The 21,075-nt window shown below is 37.2% G+C and overlaps 1 non-coding gene across 1 annotated transcript; it reads left to right on the top strand.

Moving 5' to 3' along the window:
- Positions 1-18,344: 18,344 nt before the first annotated feature.
- Positions 18,345-18,416, top strand: TRNAE-UUC (transfer RNA glutamic acid (anticodon UUC)). Its single transcript has one exon. It is a non-coding gene; the product is annotated as a tRNA-Glu (tRNA).
- The last annotated feature ends 2,659 nt before the right edge of the window (positions 18,417-21,075 follow it).

Raw genomic sequence — 21,075 nt, 5'->3', positions numbered from 1 at the left:
TGTCAACACCTTTTGCTTGGAAGAAAAGGAAGGTGGAAAGAGAAAGAAAGAAACCATCTTGATTTGTTCTACTTTGTCTTTACCAAAGAGAATTCCAAAATTTAAATCTGCATTCAGAGTCTGGCTTCCATAAAACATTTTCTTCCCGGAATAGAATGATATAACCTTCATAAAACAGTTAACTTGAATCATAAAAGTATCTGACTTGAATCAGAACAAACATGTTCACAAATGAGATGCAGGAGGAGGGTCACATCCTTTCCCTCCTCTCCAGTCCTCTGGCTGATGATATCATCTTGTATATAGAAAATCCTAACCTCCTAGAGAAATAGAAATAAAAACAAAAATAAACAAATGGGACCTAATGAAACTTAAAAGCTTTTGCACAGCAAAGGAAACCATAAACAAGAACAAAAGACAACCCTCAGAATGGGAGAAAATATTTGCAAATGAAGCAACTGACAAAGGATTAATCTCCAAAATTTACATGCAGCTCAATATCAGAAGAACAAATAACCCAATCCAAAAATGGGCAGAAGACCTAAGTAGACATTTCTCCAAAGAAGATATACAGATTACCAAAAAACACAAGAAAGAATGCTCAACATCATTAATCATTAGAGAAATGCAAGTCAAAAGTACAATGAAATATCATCTCACACTGGTCAGAATGGCCATCATAAAAAAATCTACAAACATTAATTGCTGGAGAGGGTGTGGGGAAAAGGGAACCCTCTTGCACTGTTGGTTGGAATGTAAATTGATACAGCCACTATGGAGAACAGTATGGGGGTTCCTTAAAAAACTACAAATAGAACTACCATACGACCCAGCAATCCCTCTACTGGGCATATACCCTGAGAAAACCATAATTAAAAAAGAGTCATGTACCACAATGTTCATTGCAGCTCTATTTACAATAGCCAGGACATGGAAGCAACCTAAGTGTCCATCGACAGATGAATGGATAAAGAAGATGTGGCACATATATACAATGGAATATTACTCAGCCATAAAAAGAAACGAAATTGAGTTATTTGTAGTGAGGTGGATGGACCTAGAGTCTGTCATACAGAGTGAAGTAAGTCAGAAAGAGAAAAACAAATACCGTATGCTAACACATATATATGGAAACTAAAAAAAAAAAAAGGTTCTCACGAACCGAGGGGCAGGACAGGAATAAAGACACAGACATAGAGAATGGACTTGAGGACACGGGGAGTGGGAAGGGTAAGCTGGGACAAAGTGAGAGAGTAGCACTGACATATATACACTACCAAATGTAAAATAGATAGCTAGTGGGAAGCAGCTGTATTGCACAGGGAGATCAGCTCAGTGCTGTGTGATCACCTAGAGGGGTGGGATAGGGAGGGTGGGAGGGAGACACAAGAGGGAGGGGATGTGGGGATATATGTATACATATAGCTGATTCACTTTGTTATACAGCAGAAACTAACACAACATTGTAAAGCAATTATACTCCAATAAAGATGTTTAAAAAAAAAAGACTATTACAGCTAAAGAACAAGTTCACTAAGGTCTCAAGATAAAACATCAGTATAAGAAAATCAGTTGTGGGACTTCCCTGGTGGCGCAGTGGTTAAGAATCTGCCTGCCAATGCAGGGGACATGGGTTCGATCCCTGGTCCAGGAAAATCCCACATGCTGCGGAGCAACTAAGCCCGTGTGCCACAACTACTGAGCCTGCACTCTAGAGCCCGTGAGCCACAACTACTGAGCCCTCGTGCCACAACTACTGAAGCCCGCATGCCTAGAGCCCATGCTCTGCAACAAGACAAGCCACTGCAGTGAGAAGCCCGTGCACCACAACAAAGAGTAGCCCCCACTAGCCGCAACTAGAGAATGCCTGTGCACAGCAACAAAGACACAGTGCAGCCAAAAATAAATAAATAAATTTATTTTTAAAAAAAAATAATAAGATTTTTAAAAATTTAAAAATAAAAAATCAGTTGTCTTTCTCTACACTAGCAGTGAACAATTTCAAAGTGAAATTAACAAAATAATTCCATTTACGATAGAATAAAAGCAACAAAATACTTAGAAAAAGATTAACAAAAGAAGTGTAAGACTTGTACACTGAAAACTACATAATATTGTTGAAATAAATTAAAGAACTAAATAAATGGAAAAACACTGGTGTTCATGGATTAGAAGATTAATAGTGCTAAAATGGTCATACACCCCAAATTGATCTACATAGTCAATACAAACTTTTCAAAACTCCAACTTCCTTTCTTCTTTAGAAATTAACAAGGTGATCCTAAAATTCATATGGAAATGTAAGGAACTCAGAAAAAACGAAGTAATCTTGAAAAACAAAAATCTGGAAGACTCATACATCCCAATTTCAAAACTTACTACAAAACTAGAGTAATTAAAATAGTGTGGTATTGTCATAAGGATAGGCATATAGATCACTGGAATAGAACTGAGAGTCCAGAAACAAACCCACACGTCTATGGCCAATCGATTTTTCAAAATGGTGCTACATCCATTCAATAGTCAAAGAATAGTCTCTTCAACAAATGGTGCTGGGACAATATACATACAAAAGAATGAATTTGGATCTTTACCTCACACGATATACAGAAATTGGCCCTAAATGGGTCAAAGATATAAATGTAAGAGCTAAAACTATAAAACTCTTAGAAGAAAACCTAGACTTAAATCTTTGTGACCTTGGATTAAACAATGGTTTCTTAAATATAATGCCAAAAGCACAAGTGACAAAAGAAAAATAGATAAATTTGACTTCATCAAAATTAAAAACTTTTGTGCTTCAAAGGACACTATCAAGAAAGTGAAAATACAACCCACAGAATAGAAGAAAATCTTTGTAAATTATATATCTGTTAAGGTAGGGGTCCACAACCTCCAGGCTGTGGACTGGTACCAGTCCTTGGCCTGTTAGGAACCGGGCTGCACAGCAGGAGGTGAGCAGTGGGCAAGTGAGCAAAGCTTCATCTGCTGCTCCCCATTGCTTGCATTACTACCTGAATGATCCCCCCCCCTTCCGCCCCTGGTCCGTGGAAAAACTGTCTTCCAAGAAACCAGCCCCTGGTGCCAAAAATGTTGGGGACCGCTGTGATAAGGGACTAGTATCCAGAATATATAAAAAACTCTTACAACGCAACAGTAAAAAGACAACCCAATTTAAAATGTGCAAAGAATCTAAATAGATATTTCTCCAAAGGAGATATACAAATGGCTAATATGCATATGAAAAGACGTTAAGTATCATTAGTCATTAGGGAAATGCAAATCAAAACCACTATGAGATACCATTTCACATCCACTACAATGGTTATAATAATTTTTCTTTAAAAAATAACAGTAAGAAGTGTTGAGGATATGGAGAAGTTAGAACCTTCATACACTGTTGGAGAGACCATAAAATGGTGAAGCCACTTTGGAAAAACAGTTTGGCAATTCTTCAAAAGGTCAAACATAGAGTTTACCAAATGACCCAGCAATTCCACTCCTAAATATACATGAGAGATAATTAAAAACATATGTCCACTCAAAAACATGTACACAAATGTTCATAGCAGCATTATTCATAATAACCAAAAAATGGGAAGAACCCAAATGTCCACCAACTGATGAATGGATAAACAAAGTGTGACATATCCATACAATGGAATATTATTCAGTCATAAAAGGAATGAAATACCGATGCATGCTACAGCATGGATGAATCTCAAAACATTATGTTAAGTGAAAGGAGCCAAACACAAAAGGCCACATGTATGATTCCATTTGTATGACATGTCCAGAACAGGCAAATCCGTAAAGACATAAAATAGATCCGTGGTCGCCGGGGGGCTGGAAGGAGGGGCAATGGAGAGTCACTGTTAATGGGGATGAGAATATCTAACTATCTATCTGTCCGTCTATCCATCTATATATAGAGAGAGGGAGAGAAATTTCTGGGTCATATGGTAATTTTATGTTTAACTCTGAGGAACTGCCAGACTGTTTTCCAAAGCAGCTGCACCATTTTACAGTCCCACTAGCAATGTATGAGGGTTCCAATTTCTTTACACCCTTGGCAACACTTTTACTATTTTTTTTTTTTATTAGAGCCACCCCACTAGGAGTGCAGTGGCATCTCATTGTGGTTTTGATTTGCATTTCCCTGATGACTAATGACGTAGAGCATTTTTTTTTTCTTGTGCTCATTGGCCATTTGTATATTTTCTTTGGAGAGCTGTCTATTTAGATCCTGTGCTCGTTTTTTAGTTTGGTTGTCTTTTTACTCTTGATTTGTTAAAGTTATTTATATATTCTGGATACTAGACCTTTATCAAATATAAGATTTGCAAAAATTTTCTCCCATTTTATGGGCTGTCTTTTCAATTTCTTGATGGAATCCTTCGAAGTACAAAAGTTTTAAATTTTGATAAAGTCCAATTTATCTATTTTTTCTTTTGTTGCCTGTGTTTTTGGTGTCATATCTAAGAAACTCTTTCCTAACTGAAGGTCATGAAAATTTACTCCTATATTTTCTAAGCGTTTTATAGCTCTAGCTTTTACATTTAGATCTATGACCATTTTGAGTTACCACACTCTTAATTACTATAGTTTTGTAGCAAGTTGTGAACTCAGGAAGTGTAAGTCTTCCAACTTTGTTCTTCTTTTTAAAGATTTTTTTTTCTTTTTAAAGATTTTTTTTTTGGCTTTCCTGCATCCCTTTAATTTCCATATAAATTTTTTGATCTGCCTGTCAATTTCCGCAAGAAAGGTTATATTTCAATGGTTGCTTTAGAGTTTATACCAGGTTTTCTTAATCTCAGCATTGTTAACTTTTTGGGCCAGGTAATTCTTTGTTTTGGGGACTGTCCTGTGCATTTTGGAATGTTTAGCAGCATCCCTGGCCTCTATCTAATAGATATCAGTAGTATCCCCTTCACTTTTGGAAACCAAAAATGTCTCCAGACATTCCTAAATGTCTTCCGGGGGTCAAAATCACCCCTGATTGAGAACCACTGGTTTAGGGTATATATCTTTAACATCACAATCCACCTTCAAGTTATATTATACTACTTCACATATTGTATGTGAACCTTACTGTAGTATACTTCCATTTCTCACCTGTGGGCCTTTCTGCTATTGTTATCATACATTTTACTTATTCATATATCATAAGCCCCACAACACATTGTTATTATTTTTATTTAAACAGTAAACTATTTTTAAAGATTTAAATAATAAGAAAAATTCTTAATATTTAATTATGTAGTTACCATTTCCAGTTCTCTTTATTCCTTTGAGTAGATCCAGATTTCATTTCCAGATTCCATTTTCATGCTGCTTGAAGGACGTTCTTTAATGTGTTTTATAGTGCAGAACTGCTCGTGATGGTTTGTTTCAGCTTTTGTATGCCCGAAAGTCTTTATTTTTGCCTTTGTTTTTGAAAAATATTTTGATGAATATAGAATTCTTGATTAAGAGTGCTCGCTTTCACTTTAAAGATGTTGCTTCACTGTCTTCTGGCTTGTTTCTTTTATAAATTTATTTATTTATTTTTGGCTGCGTTGGGTCTTCATTGCTGCATGCAGGCTTTCTCTAGTTGCAGCGAGTGGGAGCTGCTCTTCGTTGCAGTGCGCGGGCTTCTCATTGCAGTGGCTTCTCTTGTGGAGCACAGGCTCTAGGAGCACGGGCTTCAGCAAGGGCTTCAGTAGTTGTGGCACGTGGGCTCAGTAGTTGTGGCTCGTGGGCTCTAGAGCACAGGCTCAATAGTTATGGTGCATGGGTTTTGTTTCTCCATGGCATGTGGGATCTTCCCGGACCAGGGCTCGAACTCGTATCCCCTGCATTGGCAGGTGGATTCTTAACCACTGCACCACCAGGGAAGTCCCTGGCTTGTTTCTTCAAGAAATCTGATGTCAATCTTTGTACATAACATATTTTTTCTCCTGCTGTTTGTGAGATTTTCTCTGTATCACTATTCTTAAGCAACTTGATATTATGTGCCTGGCATAGTTTCCATGTTCCTTGTGCTGGGAGTTCATTGATCTTGGATCTGTAAGCTTATAGTTTTCATTAAATTTTGAAGTAACTCAGCCATTATTCCTTCAAATATTTTTTCAGCTTCCACTCCCACCCCATCCTCTCCTTCAGGGACTCCAAATACACATATATACTGGGTCACTTAAAATTTTCCCACAACTCAGCACAGTGGTTAAGAATCCACCTGTCAATGCAGGGGACACGGGTTCGATCCCTGATCCAGGAAGATCCCACATGCCACGGAGCAACTAAGCCCACGAGCCACAACTACTGAGTCTGCATTCTAGAGCTCACGAGCCACAACTACTGAGCCCGCGTGCCATAACTACTGAAGCCCACGCACCTAGAGCCTGTGCTCCGCAACGAGAAGCCAACGCAGTGAGAAGCATGCTCACCGAAACGAAAAGCAGCTCCCACTTGCTGCAACTAGAGCAAGCCCTCATGCAGCAACAAAGATCCAAGGCAGCCAAAAATAAATAAAATAAATAAATTTATTTTTAAAAAGATGGACTGAAAATAATTTCCCACAACTCACTGATACTCTGATCTTTTTTCAGTCTTCTTCTATCCATGTTTAATTTTGAATATTTTCTATTTTCATAACTTCACTAATATTTTCCTTTACAACTGGTAACCTATAGTTAAGCTAATACAGTGCTTATTTCATCTCAGATATTGTACACTTGATCTTAGCCAAAAGGCCGAGAAGCGATCATCTCAGATATTGTAGTTTTCATTTCTACAAGTCTGATTTGGGTTCTTTTTATATCTTCCATGTCTCTCTTTTTATGTTCAATATTATGTTCATAATATTTCTTTATAATCCTTTTAATGTCTGCATGAATCCATAGTGATGCCTTTTCTCTCATTCCTGATATTAGTAACTTGTGTCTTATTGCTTTTTTTCCCTAGAATCTTGCTGGAGGTTTATCAATTTCATTGATTTCCTTAAATACCAGCTTTTAATTTCATTGATTTTCTTCTATTGTTTTACTGTTTTCTACTTCATTGATTTCTGTTCTGATTTGTATTGGGGTTTTTTTCGTATTATTTTGGGTTTAATTTGCTCTTATGTTTTTGGTTTCTTAAAGTGGAAGCTTAGATCACTGAATTGGGAACTTTATTCTTTTCTCGTGTAAGTGCTTAGTTCTATGAACGTCCAAGGATATTTAGATTTAAACATGTCATGTTTACATTTCCCTCTAAGTAAGTTATGCTTTAGCCACACCTCAAAAATTCTAATATATTGTGCTTTTATTTTCATTCCCTACAAAACACTTTCTAATTTCCCTTTTGATATCTTCCTTGACTAATGAATTATTTAGAAGTGTATTATTTAGTTTCCAGATACTTGGGGATTTCCAGATATCTTACTGTGATTTCTAATTTAATTCCATTGTGGTGAGACAACATACTTTATATTATTTAAATAATTTGCATTATAGGTATTAATAAAAGTGTTGAATAAATTAATTTCAATTAAATATACCTGACCAAAAAAACCTGCAAATAAATAAATAAATAATTTAAAATATATTAAGACTTGTTTTATAACTCAGAATATTGTCTATCTTGGCAAATGATCACTTGAAATATGTATTCAGATGTTTGTGGGTGTAGAGTTCTATGAATATCAATTAAGTCAAATTGATTAATCATATTTTTCACGTCTATATGTTTATTGATTTAATAATTGTTTAATAATTGTTCAGTTATTACGAGAGTGGTGTTGAAATCTCTGACAATAATTTGTTTGGATTTGTCTATTTTTCCTTTCAGTTCTAAGTTTTTGCTTCATGTATTTTGAACCTCTGATATTAGTTACATAAAGATCTAGGAATGCTATGTCGTTTTTTTCCTTTTATTTTACTTTATTTTTTATTGAAGTGTAGTTGCTTTATAATATCATGTTAGTTTCAGGTGTAGAGAGGATTGTTATGTCTTTTTGATGAATTGATCCCTTTACCATTATGAAATGACTTTGTTTTTCCCTGGTAATATTCTTTACTCTGCTATCTACTCTGCTTGAAATTAATGCAGCCATTTCAGCTTTATTTGATTAGTGTTAGCATGGTGTAATTGTTTCCTATTCTTATACTTTAGCCTATTTGTGTCTTTATATTTCAGGGGCTTTATTGTAGACCACACATAGTTGGGTCTTTCATATTTTTCATCCTGACAATCTCTACCATTTAATTGAGTTGTTTAGACCATTTATATACAGTATGATTATTGATTTGGTTGTATTTAAATCTACCATCTTGCTATTTGTTTTCTGTTGGTCCCATCTGTTCATTGTTCCCCCTTTCTATTTTTCTGTCTTCTATTGGAATTGTGTTTTTAAAATGATTCTACCTTATTCTGTCTTCTGTTGGAATTAACTGAGTTTTTAAAATGATTCTACTTTATTGACTTATAGCTATATTGCTTCATTTATTTCTTGTGTGTTTTTTTAGACATTGCTTTAGGGTTTCATAGTAGATATCTTTAACTTATCACTGTCTACCTTCAAGTCATATTACACCACTTCATGTATCGTATAGGAACTTTACAACGATTAACTTCCATTTCATCTTTGTGTTATCATACATTTTTCTTTTATGTATGTTATAAACACCACACTTCATTGTTATTATGTTTGCTTTAACCTTTATCATTTTTCTGTTCTTAACATGACTTTTAATAGCTAAATAGTATTATGTACTATCCAGAGTATGGATGCATCAAAATTTATTTAATCAATTCCAAATTGTGCATTAAGGTTTTTACCTGTTTTTTCCTTGATATTAAAAATTATATAGCAATGAACATTCGTGTGCTGAAATCTCTTTGCACACTTCTGATTATTTCTTATTTTTTTGCTGTGGCAAAAAAATACACACAACATAAAATTTCCCATCTTAACCATTTTTAAGTGTATAGTTCAGTACCATTCAGTAAATTCCCATTCTTGTGAAACAGATCTCCAAAACTTTTTCATCTTACAAATCTGAAACTTTGTGCCCATGAAACAACAACGCTTCTTTTCCCATTTCCCCCAGCCTCTGGTAACAACCATTCTACTTTCTGTTTCTATGAACTTAGATATCTCATATAAGTGAAATCATACAGTATTTGTCTTCATGTGGCTGGCTTATTTCACTTAGCATAATGCCCTCAAGGTTCATCCACGTTGTAGCATGTGACAGAATTTCCTTCCTTTTTAAGGCTGAATAATATGCCATTGTATGTATATTCCGTATTTTGTTTACCCATTCATATGTTGATGAACATTTGGGTTATTTCCACCTTTTGGCCATTATGAATAATGCTGCTATGAACATGGATGAACAAATATCTTTTTGAGACCCTGCTTTCAATTTTTCAGGGTACATACCCAGAAGTGAGATTGTTGGATAATATGGTACTTCTATTTTTAATTTTTTAAGGAAACTCCATATTGCTTTCCATAGCAGTTGCACCATTTTACAATCCCATCAACAGTGCACAAGGGTTCCAATTTCTCCACATCCTTGTCATCACTTGTTATTTTCTGTTTTGTGATAGTAGCCATGCCAATGAGTGTGAGGAAGCTCATAGATCTGTGCTTCATTAGGGTTGATGTCTAGAGTTTTATTTTGTTTCTTTGATTGGGCCATGTTTCCCTGTTTCTCTGTATACCTTGTAATTTTTTGCTGGGCTTTGGGCATTTGAAAAACAACCACTTCTCCCTATCTTTAAGTGCTAGCTTCTTGCAAGGGAAGACCTTCACCAAGCATCCCTGCAGGAGGTTCTAGGACCTCTCAAACCTTTTCTGATCTCTTGCTCCCCCCTGTGTCTACCTGCAGAACTACAGCCCTAATATGCTGTTCTCTATTCTCAGAAGCTTCCAAACTCTGGTGCTGGTCCCATCAGTGTTCTGAGTCAGGCAAGAGAGAAACTAGTCCCTCTGGCAGTCCCAGACAAGTCAGAATGTTGGACATATGGTCCATTTTTATTCCTTCTGGAGGGAGGAGCTCCAGTATGGAGGGTTTCCTCCTGGTTACTCTGTACTATGCAGAACAGGGGGAGTGACATGAATGAGTAAACAAAAATGCCACGAATTTTCCTACCCTTTCACTGGAATCCCTCTTGTTTTTATAAGGGCCTAGTTGCTGTAGCTTCTCAACTGGTATCTAGAGTTCTCACAGAGGTATTCTGGTCTGTGTGTTATTGTTAACGCAGTGTCTCTGTGGGGAAAGGAGGGCCTGTAGCTTCCTAGTCCACCATCCTGTACCCTTTGCCAATTTTATTTTAAGTGTGAGTCCCCCTTCTGCCTCAGACCTTCAGTTCCCCTTTGCAGAGACAATCACTGTGGTGGTTTTTTTTTTTTTAATATTTATTTATTTGGCTGCACCGGGTCTTGGTTGCAGCACGTAGGATTGTTAGTTGTGGCATGTGGGATCTTCAGTTGCAGCATGCGAACTCTTAGTTGCAGCATGTGGGAACTAGTTCCCTGACCAGGGATCAAACCTGGGCCCCCTGCACTGGGAGTGTGGAGTCTTAGCCACTGGAACACCAGGGAAGTCCTCTTGTTCCCTTTGCCCTTTTTTTTAAAAAAAAAAAACATCTTTATTGGAGTATAATTGCTTTACAATGGTATGTTAGTTTCTGCTGTATAACAAAGTGAATCAGTTATACATATACATATGTCCCCATATCTCTTCCCTCTTGCATTTCCCTCCCTCCCACCCTCCGTATCCCACACCTCTAGGTGGTCAAAAAGCACCGATCTGGGCTTCCCTGGTGGCGCAGTGGTTGAGAGTCCGCCTGCCGATACAGGGGACACGGGTTCGTGCCCTGGTCCGGGAAGATCCCACACGCCGCGGAGCGACTGGGCCCGTGAGCCATGGCCACTGAGCCTGCGCATCCGGAGCCTGTGCTCCGCAACAGGAGAGGCCACAACAGTGAGAGGCCCACGTACCGCAAAAAAAAAAAAAAAAAAAAGCACCGATCTGATCTCCCTGTGCTATGCGGCTGCTTCCCAGTAGCTATCTATTTTATGTTTGGTAGTGTATATATGGCCCTGCCACTCTCTCACTTTGTCCCAGCTTACCCTTCCCACTCCCCGTATTCTCAAGTCCATTCTCTAGCAGGTATGCATCTTTATTCCTGTCTTGCCCCTAGGTTCTTCATGACCATTTTTTTTCTTAGATTCCATATATATGTGTTAGCATATGGTATTTGTTTTTCTCTTTCTGACTTACTTCACTCTGTATGACAAACTCTAGGTCCATCCACCTCACTACAAATAACTCAATTTCGTTTCTTTTTATGGCTGAGTAATATCCCATTGTATATATGTGCCACATCTTCTTTATCCATTCATCTGTCGATGGACACTTAGGTTGCTTCCATGTCCTGGCTATTGTAAATAGAACTGCAATGAACATTGTGGTACATGACTCTTTTTGAATTATGGTTTTCTCAGGGTATATGCCCACTAGTGGGATTGCTGGGTCATATGGTAGTTCTATTTTTAGTTTTTTAAGGAATCTCTATACTGTTCACCATAGTGGCTGTATCAATGTACATTCCCACCAACAGTGCAAGAGGGTTCCCTTTTCCCCACACCCTCTCCAGCAATTAATGTTTGTAGATTTTTTTATGATGGCCATTCTGACCGGTGTGAGATGATATCTCATTGTACTTTTGACTTGCATTTCTCTAATGATTAATGATGTTGAGCATTCTTTCATGTGTTTGTTGGCAATCTGTATATCTTCTTTGGAGAAATGTCTATTTAGGTCTTCTGCCCATTTGTGGATTCGGTTGTTTGTTTGTTTTTTGATATTGAGCTGCATGAGCTGCTTGTAAATTTTGGAGATTAATCCTTTGTCAGTCGCTTCATTTGCAAATATTTTCTCCCATTCTGAGGGTTGTCTTTTGGTCTTGTTTATGGTTTCCTTTGCTGTGCAAAACCTTTTAAGTTTCATTAGGTCCCATTTGTTTATTTTCGTTTTTATTTCCATTTCTCTAGGAGGTGGGTCAAAAAGGATCTTGCTGTGATTTATGTCATAGACTATTCCTCCTATGTTTTCCTCTAAGAGTTTGATAGTGTCTGGCCTTACATTTAGGCCTTTAATCCATTTTGAGTTTATTTTTGTGTATGGTGTTAGGGAGTGTTCTCATTTTATTCTTTTACATGGAGCTGTCCAGTTTTCCGAGCACCACTTATTGAAGACGCTGTCTTTTCTCCACTGTATATTCTTGCCTCCTTTGTCAAATTAAGGTGAGTATATGTGCATGGGTTTATCTCTGGGCTTTCTATTCTGTTCCATTGATCTATATTTCTGTTTTTGTGCCAGTACCATACTGTCTTGATTACTGTAGCTTTGTAGTATAGTCTGACGTCAGGGAGCCTTATTCCTCCAGCTCCATTTTTCTTTTTCAAGATTGCTTTGGCTACTCGGGGTTTTTTGGGTTTCCATACAAATTGTGAACTTTTTTGTTCTAGCTCTGTGAAAAATGCCAGTGGTAGTTTGATAGGGATTGCATTGAATCTGTAGATTGCTTTGGGTAGTAGAGTCATTTTCACAATGTTGATTCTTCCAATCCAAGAACATGGTATATCTCTCCATCTATTTGTATCATCTTTAATTTCTTTCATCAGTGTCTTATAATTTTCTGCATACAGGTCTTTTGTCTCCTTAGGTAGGTTTATTCCTATTTTTTTCTTTTTGTTGCAGTGGTAATTGGGAGTGTTTTCTTAATTTCACTTTCAGATTTTTCATCATTAGTGTATAGGAATGCAAGAGATTTCTGTGCATTAATTTTGTATCCTGCTACTTTACCAAATTCATCAATTAGCTCTAGTAGTTTTCTGGTAGCATCTTTAGGATTCTCTATGTATAGTATCATGTCATCTGCAAACAGTGACAGCTTTACTTCTTCTTTTCCAATATGGATTCCTTTAATTTCTTTTTCTTCTGATTGCTGTGGCTAAAACTTCCAAAACTATGTTGAATAATAGTGGTGAGAGTGGGCAACCTTGTCTTGTTCCTGATCTTACTGGAAATGGTTTCAGTTTTTCACCATTGGGGACAATGTTGGCTGTGGGTTTGTCGTATATGGCCTTTATTATGTTGAGGAAAGTTCCCTCTATGCCTACTTTCTGCAGGGTTTTTATCATAAATGGGTATTCAATTTTGTCAAAAGCTTTCTCTGCATCTATTGAGATGATCATATGGTTTTTCTCCTTCAATTTGTTAATATGGTGTATCACATTGATTGATTTGCGTATATTGAAGAATCCTTGCATCCCTGGGATTAATCCCACTTGATTATGGTGCATGATCCTTTTAATGTGCTGTTGGATTCTGTTTGCTAGTATTTTGTTGAGGATTTTTGCATCTATGTTCATCAGTGATATTGGCCTGTAGTTTTCGTTCTTTGTGACATCTTTGTCTTGTTTTGGTATCAGGGTGATGGTGGCCTTGTAGAATGAGTTTGGGAGTGTTCCTCCCTCTGTTATATTTTGGAAGAGTTTGAGAAGGATAGGTGTTAGCTCTTCTCCAAATGTTTGATAGAATTCGCCTGTGAAGCCATCTGGTCCTGGGCTTTTGTTTGTTGGAAGATTTTTAATCACAGTTTCAATTTCAGTGCTTGTGATTGGTCTGTTCATATTTTCTATTTATTCCTGGTTCAGTCTCAGAAGGTTGTGCTTTTCTAAGAATTTGTCCATTTCTTTCAGGTTGTCCATTTTATTGGCATAGAGTTGCTTGTAGTAATCTCTCATGATCCTTTGTATTCCTGCAGTGTCAGCTGTTACTTCTCCTTTTTCATTTCTAATTCTATTGATTTGAGTCTTCTCCCGTTTTTTCTTGATGAGTCTGGCTAATGGTTTATCAATTTTATCTTCTCAAAGAACCAGCTTTTAGTTTTATTGATCTTTGCTATCATTTCCTTCATTTATTTTTCATTTATTTCTGATCTGATCTTTATGATTTCTTTCCTTCTGCTAACTTTGGGGGTTTTGGTTCTTCTTTCTCTAATTGCTTTAGGTGTAAGGTTAGGTTGTTTATTTGAGATGGCTCTTGTTTCTTGATGTAGGATTCTATTGCTATGAACTTCCCTCTTAGAACTGCTTTTGCTGCATCCCATAGGTTTTGGGTCGTTGTGTTTTCATTGTCTTTTGTTTCTAGGTATTTTTTGATTTCCTCTTTGATTTCTTCAGTGATCTCTTGGTTATTAAGTAGTGTATTGTTTAGCCTCCATGTGTTTGTATTTTTTACAGATTTTTTTTCCTGTAATTGATATCTAGTTTCATAGTGTTGTGGTCGGAAAAGATACTTGATACGATTTCAATTTTCTTAAATTTACCAAGGCTTGATTTGTGACCCAAGATATGATCTATCCTGAAGAATGTTCCAAGAGCACTTGAGAAGAATGTGTATTCTGTTGTTTTGGGATGGAATGTCCTATAAATATCAATTAAGTCCATCTTGTTTAATGTATCATTTAAAGCTTGTGTTTCCTTATTTATTTTCATTTTGGATGATGTATCCATTGGTGAAAGTGGGGTGTTAAAGTCCCCTACTATGATTGTGTTACTGTTGATTTCCCCTTTTATGGCTGTTAGTATTTGCCTTATGTATTGAGGTGCTCCTATGTTGGGTGCATAAATATTTACAATTGTTATATCTTCTTCTTGGATTGATCCCTTGATCATTATGTAGTGTCCTTCTTTGTCTCTTGTAATAGTCTTTGTTTTACAGTCTATTTTGTCTGATATGAGAATTGCTACTCCAGCTTTCTTTTGATTTCCATTTGCATGGAATATCTTTTTCTGTCCCCTCACTTTCAGTCTGTATGTGTCCCTAGGTCTGAGGTGGGTCTCTTGTAGACAGCATACATACAGGTCTTGTTTTTGTATCCATTCAGCCAGTCTATGTCTTTTGGCTTGAGCATTTAATCCATTTACATTTAAGGTAATTATCAATATGTATGTTCCTATTACCATTTTCTTAATTATTTTGGGTTTGTTCTTGTAGGTCTTTTCGTTCTCTTGTGTTTCTTGCCTAGAGAAGTTCCTTTAGCATTTGCTGTAAAGCTGGTCTGGTGGTGCTGAATTCTCTTAGCTTTTGCTTGTCTGTAAACGTTTTAATTTCTCTGTCAAATCTGAATGAGATCCTTGCTGGGTACAGTAATCTTGGTTGTAGGTTTTTCTCCTTCATCACTTTAAATATGTCCTGCCACTCTCTTCTGGCTTGCAGAGTTTCTGCTGAAAGATCAGCTGTTAACCTTATGGGGATTCCCTTGTGTGTTATTTGTTGTTTTTCCCTTGCTGCTTTTAATATGTTTTCTTTGTATTTAATTTTTGATAGTTTGATTAATATGTGTCTTGGCGTGTTTCTCCTTGGATTTATCCTGTATGGGACTCTCTGTTCTTCCTGGACTTGATTAACTATTTCCTTTCCCATATTAGGGAAGTTTTCAACTATAATCTCTTCAAATATTTTCTCAGTCCCTTTCTTTTTCCCTTCTTTTTCTGGGACCCCTATAATTCGAATGTTGGTGCATTTAATGTTGTCCCAGAGGTCTCTGAGACTGTCCTCAATTCTTTTCATTTTTTTTTCTTTATTCTGCTCTGCAGTAGTTATTTCCACTCTTTTATCTTCCAGGTCACTTGTCCATTCTTCAGCCTCAGTTATTCTGCTATTGATCCCTTTTTGAGAATTTTTAATTTCATTTATTGTGTTGTTCATCACTGTTTGTTTGCTCTTTAGGTCTTCTAGGTTCTTGTTAAACGTTTCTTGTATTTTTTCCATTCTATTTCCAAGATTTTGGATCATCTTTTCTATCATTATTCTGAATTATTTTTCAGGTAGACTGCCTATTTCCTCTTCATTTGTTAGGTCTGGTGGGATTTTATCTTGCTCCTTCATCTGCTGTGTTTTTCTCTATCTTCTCATTTTGCTTAAATCACTGTGTTTGGGGTCTCCTTTTTGCAGGCCACAGGTTCTTAGTTCCCCTTGTTTTTGGTGTCTGTCCCCAGTGGCTAAGGTTGGTTCAGTGGGTTGTGTAGGCTTCGTGGTGGAGGGGACTGGTGCTTGTGTTCTGGTGGATGAGACTGGATCTTGTCTTTCTGGTGGGCAGGACTGCATCTGGTGGTGTGTGTTTTGGAGTGTCTGCATCCCTGCGGCTCTGCTCTCCTCCACGGCCCCGAAGCTTCCCCCCTCCGCCACCCGCAGTCTCCACCCACGAAAGGGCTTCCTAGTGTGTGGAAACTTTTCCTCCTTCACACCTCCCTCCCAGAAGTGCAGGTCCTGTCCCTATTCTTTTGTCTCTGTTTTTTCTTTTTTCTTTTGCCCTATCCAGGTATGTGGGGAGTTTCTTGCCTTTTGGGAGGTCTGATGTCTTCTGCCAGTGTTCAGTAGGTGTTCTGTAGGAGTTGTTCCACATGTAGACGTATTTCTGATGTATTTGTGGGGAGGAAGTTGATTTCCACGTCTTACTCTTCCACCATCTTGAAGCTCCCTCCTTTTGCCCATTTTTTAGTCGGGTTTTTTAAATCATTCAGTGTAGGAGTTCATTATATCCTCTACATATTAACCCCTTATCAGATACATGACTTACAAATATTTCTCCCTTTCCATGGGGATTCCTTTTCAATCTGTTTTGTGTCCTTTCATGCACAGAAGTTTTAAATTTTGATATAGTGCAATTTATACTTTTTAAAAATTTTGTTGCCTTCATTTTTGGTGTCAGATCCTAGAAATCATTGCTAAATCCATTCTTTTACTTTTAAACTATTTGTGTTTTTATATTTAAAGTGTGTTTCTTGTAGGAAACTTAGAGCTGGGCCTTGGTTTTAAATCCACTCTCTGAGAATCTCTGAGTTAATTGGGGTGCAACCTCAATGGTGTATTTGCCCCGTTTATTTTTTTCTCCTTTTTTGCCTTATTTTTTATTAATTCCATGTTGTTTATGATTTCACTTTTTTACTTTTGTTGCTTTTATTAGCATTAGCTTTCTTTTGTTATTTTAAGGTTGCTTTAGAGTTTACAGTATACATTTTTAAGTTATCACAGTCTACCTTAATGTGATATTATACCATTTCATATATTATATGAGAACCTTACAATAGTACATTTCCATTTCGTCTCTCCTAGCCTTTATGTTATTTTTGTTATGCATTTTATTTTACATATATTTTAAACCCTACACTAGATTGTTAATATTATTTTAACAGTCAATTAAATTTTAGATATTTAAATAACAAGAAAAAATCATATATATGTATATATCCTTGTTGTAACCATTTCCGGTGTTCTTTTTTCCTTTGTATAAATCTACATTGCCATCTATCATCTTCTTTCTGCCTGAAGAAATTCCTTTAACACTTCTTATAGTATGTGTCAGCTAATGATGCATTATTTCAGCTTTTGTATAGCTGAATAAGTATTTCACCTTCTTTCTTGATATTGTTAAAAACAAGACAACAGGTCACAAATGGAGTCACTTATGCTAAGCCCCATGTCACCAAACCGAGACTTAATTAGCTTCAGCTTTCCCAGAAATGGAATCTTAAACCAGTCAGTCAGGAATTACCTGATCAGCACTAGTGAGGTCATCTTCCTGATAGACCCTGCCTTCCCCTAAAGGAAAGTGACCTTGCCACAACCAATTTCCTTGTTCCTGCTCCCTTCTGCCTATAAAAGTCTTTCATTTTGTACAGCTCCTCAGAGCTCCTTTCTATCTACTAGATGGGATGCTGCCCAATTCATGAATCATTGAATAAAGCCAATAAGATCTTTAAATTTTACTCAGTTGAATTTTGTTTTTTAACAATATTTTCACTCGGTATAAAATTCTAGGTTGGGGCTTCCCTGGTGGTGCAGTGGTTGAGAATCTGCCTGCTAATGCAGGGGACATGGGTTCGAGCCCTGGTCTGGAAGGATCCCACATGCCGCAGAGCAACTAGGCCCGTGAGCCACAACTACTGAGCCTGTGCGTCTGGAGCCTGTGCTCTGCAACAAGAGAGGCCGCGATAGTGAGAGGCCCGCACACCGTGATGAACAGTGGCCCCCGCTTGCCACAACTAGAGAAAGCCCTCACACAGAAACGAAGACCCAACACAGCAAAAATAAATTAATTAATTAATAAACTCCTACCCCCAAAATCTTCTTTAAAAAAAAAAAATTCTAGGTTGATAATCATTTTTTTAATTTCAAGACTTTAAAGGTTTTGCTCCTCTGTCATCTTACATTATTTCTGATATGAGATCTACTATCATCCTTTTATGTAACCTATGTCTTGTTCTGGTTGCTTTTAAGATTTTCTTGGGGAATTCCCTGGTGGTCCAGTGGTTAGGACTTGGCACTTTCATTGCCATGGCCCGGGTTCAAACCCTGGTTGGGGAACTAAGATCTCACTTCCCACAAGCCACGCAGCACAGCCAAAAAAATATATATATTTTTTTCTCCTCATTGTGAGCAACTTAATCATATATACCTTTAATCATATATGTGAGGTAGAGCAGGTGGAAGTCTTGTGACATTCAGGTAGGGAGAGGAGACCTCATGATGCTCAGCAGAGGAAGGGAGGGTAGACCTTGGAGTCTCTAGTTAGCAAAATCTAAAAATTTTATTTGGAAGGACGTGTTGATAACATACATTTCAAAGAGTCACAATATTTGTCCAATAAAATATTAAAGAACTAAAAACAAAAGAGGGACTTTCTTGGTGGTCCAGTGGGTAAGACTCTGTGCTCCCAATGCAGGGGGCCTGGTTCGATCCCTGGTCGGGGAACTAGATCCCACATGCATGCTACAACTAAGAAAACATGCCACAACAAAGATCCTGTGTACCGCAACTAAGACCCAGCGCAGCCAAAATTAATTAATTAATTAATTAAAATAAAAACAAAACAAAAAAATCATACATGCCTTGGTGTAGTGTTCTTCAATTTTTTGTGTGTGCTTGAGGTTCTTTGAGCTTCTTAGATCTGTGGGTTTATAGTTTTCATGAAATTTGGGGAAATTTTCAACTATTTTCTGTACTCCCTTCATTTGGGAACTCCAATTACACAAATACAGTTTTCTCACAGCTCAGTGATGCTTTGTTCATTTCTTTGGATGTTTTTTCTTCTGAGTGTGTCATTTTGGATAGTTTCCATTGCTACAGTTTCAAGTTTACTAATTTTTTTCTTGTGCAATGTCTAATTTACTGTTAGTCCCATCCAGTATATTTTTATTTCAAATTGCATATTTCTCAACTCCAGATATTTGATTTCTTTTTATATTATACATGTCTTAACTTTTGAAGATATGGAGTTATAACTGTTTTAATAGTTATAGTAACTGTTTTAATGCCTTTGCTGCTAATTCCAACATCTGTGTTATTTGGGGGCTGCTTTTGATTGGTTGATTTTTTTCATCTTATTATGAGTTATGTTTTCCTGCTTCTTTGCATGCCTAGAAATTTTTGATTGGATACACAACACTGAGAATTTTAACTTGTTGAGTGCTAGTTGTTTCTGTAATCCTACAAATATTATTGAACTTTTTTCCTCAGAAACACTTAAGTTACACGGAAGCAGTTGAATCCTTTAGGATCTTGCTTTTATGATATTTTAGGTGGATTGAGAGCAGTGTTCAGTCTGAGTCTAAATATCCTCCACTACCTAGGCAAGAACCTCAGTATTCTATCCAATGTTCCATGTTTTACCAGTCTGGATAAAGGGAACAGGCACTATTTCCACGTCTATTTGTGTTCCAATCCTTTTGTGTGATTAATTCCTTAGCTTTGGGTAGTTTCTTCACATGTGTGAGCACATCAGTACTTAAGGGAACCCTCTGCAGGTCTCTGGAGTTATATATATGTATATATGTATATATATTGATAGGTATCTATATCTATATATAGATATAGATATAGATCTTACTCTGTCTTCCAAATCATAGCTGCCTTAGTTTCCGCAGATTCTTCACTCCATCTCCTCAACTCATAGAGTTTTTCAGGTTCCACCTTGTTCCCTCTCCTTATACTATGTCCTGGAAACTCCAGACAGCATGCTGAGCAAACATGGGGCTCACCTCATTTGTTTCCCATTTCTTAGGGATCACTGTCCTTCATTTCTTGATGTCCAGTGACTTGAAAACTATTATTTCATATCTGTTGTCCATTTGTAAAAGTGTAGTTTTCTTTTTCTGATAAGAGAGTAAATCCAGTCCCTGCTATTACCACCTTGGCCAGTAGCGGAAATCTACCTCCTTTTTTGTTAAATTTTATTTCAAAGTATGCCAATCAGGCTTCAATCAAAGTAGCAGGACTACACTGTGTATGTGTGTGTGTGTGTGTGTGTACGTGTGCACACGTGCACACATGTAAGTGTGCATGTGAGTGTATGTGTGTAATTTTTAAGGGATTTGTTACAGAGATTTTACCTTACAGAATTGTGGGAACTAGTTAAGAAATCTCTGTAAGGCTGTTTTCTTCACATCTGATGCTGGAACTTGAAGTCCACAGTGCAGATAGTCAGGAAGGCAAGATGGAAATAGATGTAAAGTGGGAGAGAACAAAAACAAACTGGAACCCACAAGCATGAGCTAGCGCTCCCAAGGACGAACTGAAACCTGCGTCAGTTTCTTGTTTCCTCCGACCCTGATAGAATGGGCATCCAGTAGAGGCCAAGACACCGTCTCAAAACTAAACTTACACACCTGACCCAAGAGTCAGAGGAGTTAAAGGAGAATCCAGGGGAAGGTGGGGGCAGTTCCAAACCCAGTTGCTGCCTTGTGCCAATGAGGTGAGTCAGCAGAAAAACAGCAACGTGATCAAGCTACAAAATGGCTACTGCTTCACTTCTGTCCTCTGAGTCTCCACAATAATCTCTCTTGTGTCCCACCCTAGCTGGAAACTTAAAGGGAAAGGAATTCTGGGAAATGTAGTTGAACCTAAAGAAATTAATGCATTATAAACCTACCGTGAAGTATTTTATAATCTAAGTCATTTTGGTGAATGAAGTACTTCCTCCATTTCTATTTATACTCGTTTATTCCTACTATAAAGAAAATTTAAC

This window comes from Pseudorca crassidens, chromosome X, assembly GCF_039906515.1.
Source record: "Pseudorca crassidens isolate mPseCra1 chromosome X, mPseCra1.hap1, whole genome shotgun sequence".
NCBI lineage: Eukaryota > Metazoa > Chordata > Mammalia > Artiodactyla > Delphinidae > Pseudorca > Pseudorca crassidens.
Note: the sequence above shows the minus strand (reverse complement) of the source record. Positions and strands in the feature narration are given on the sequence as shown.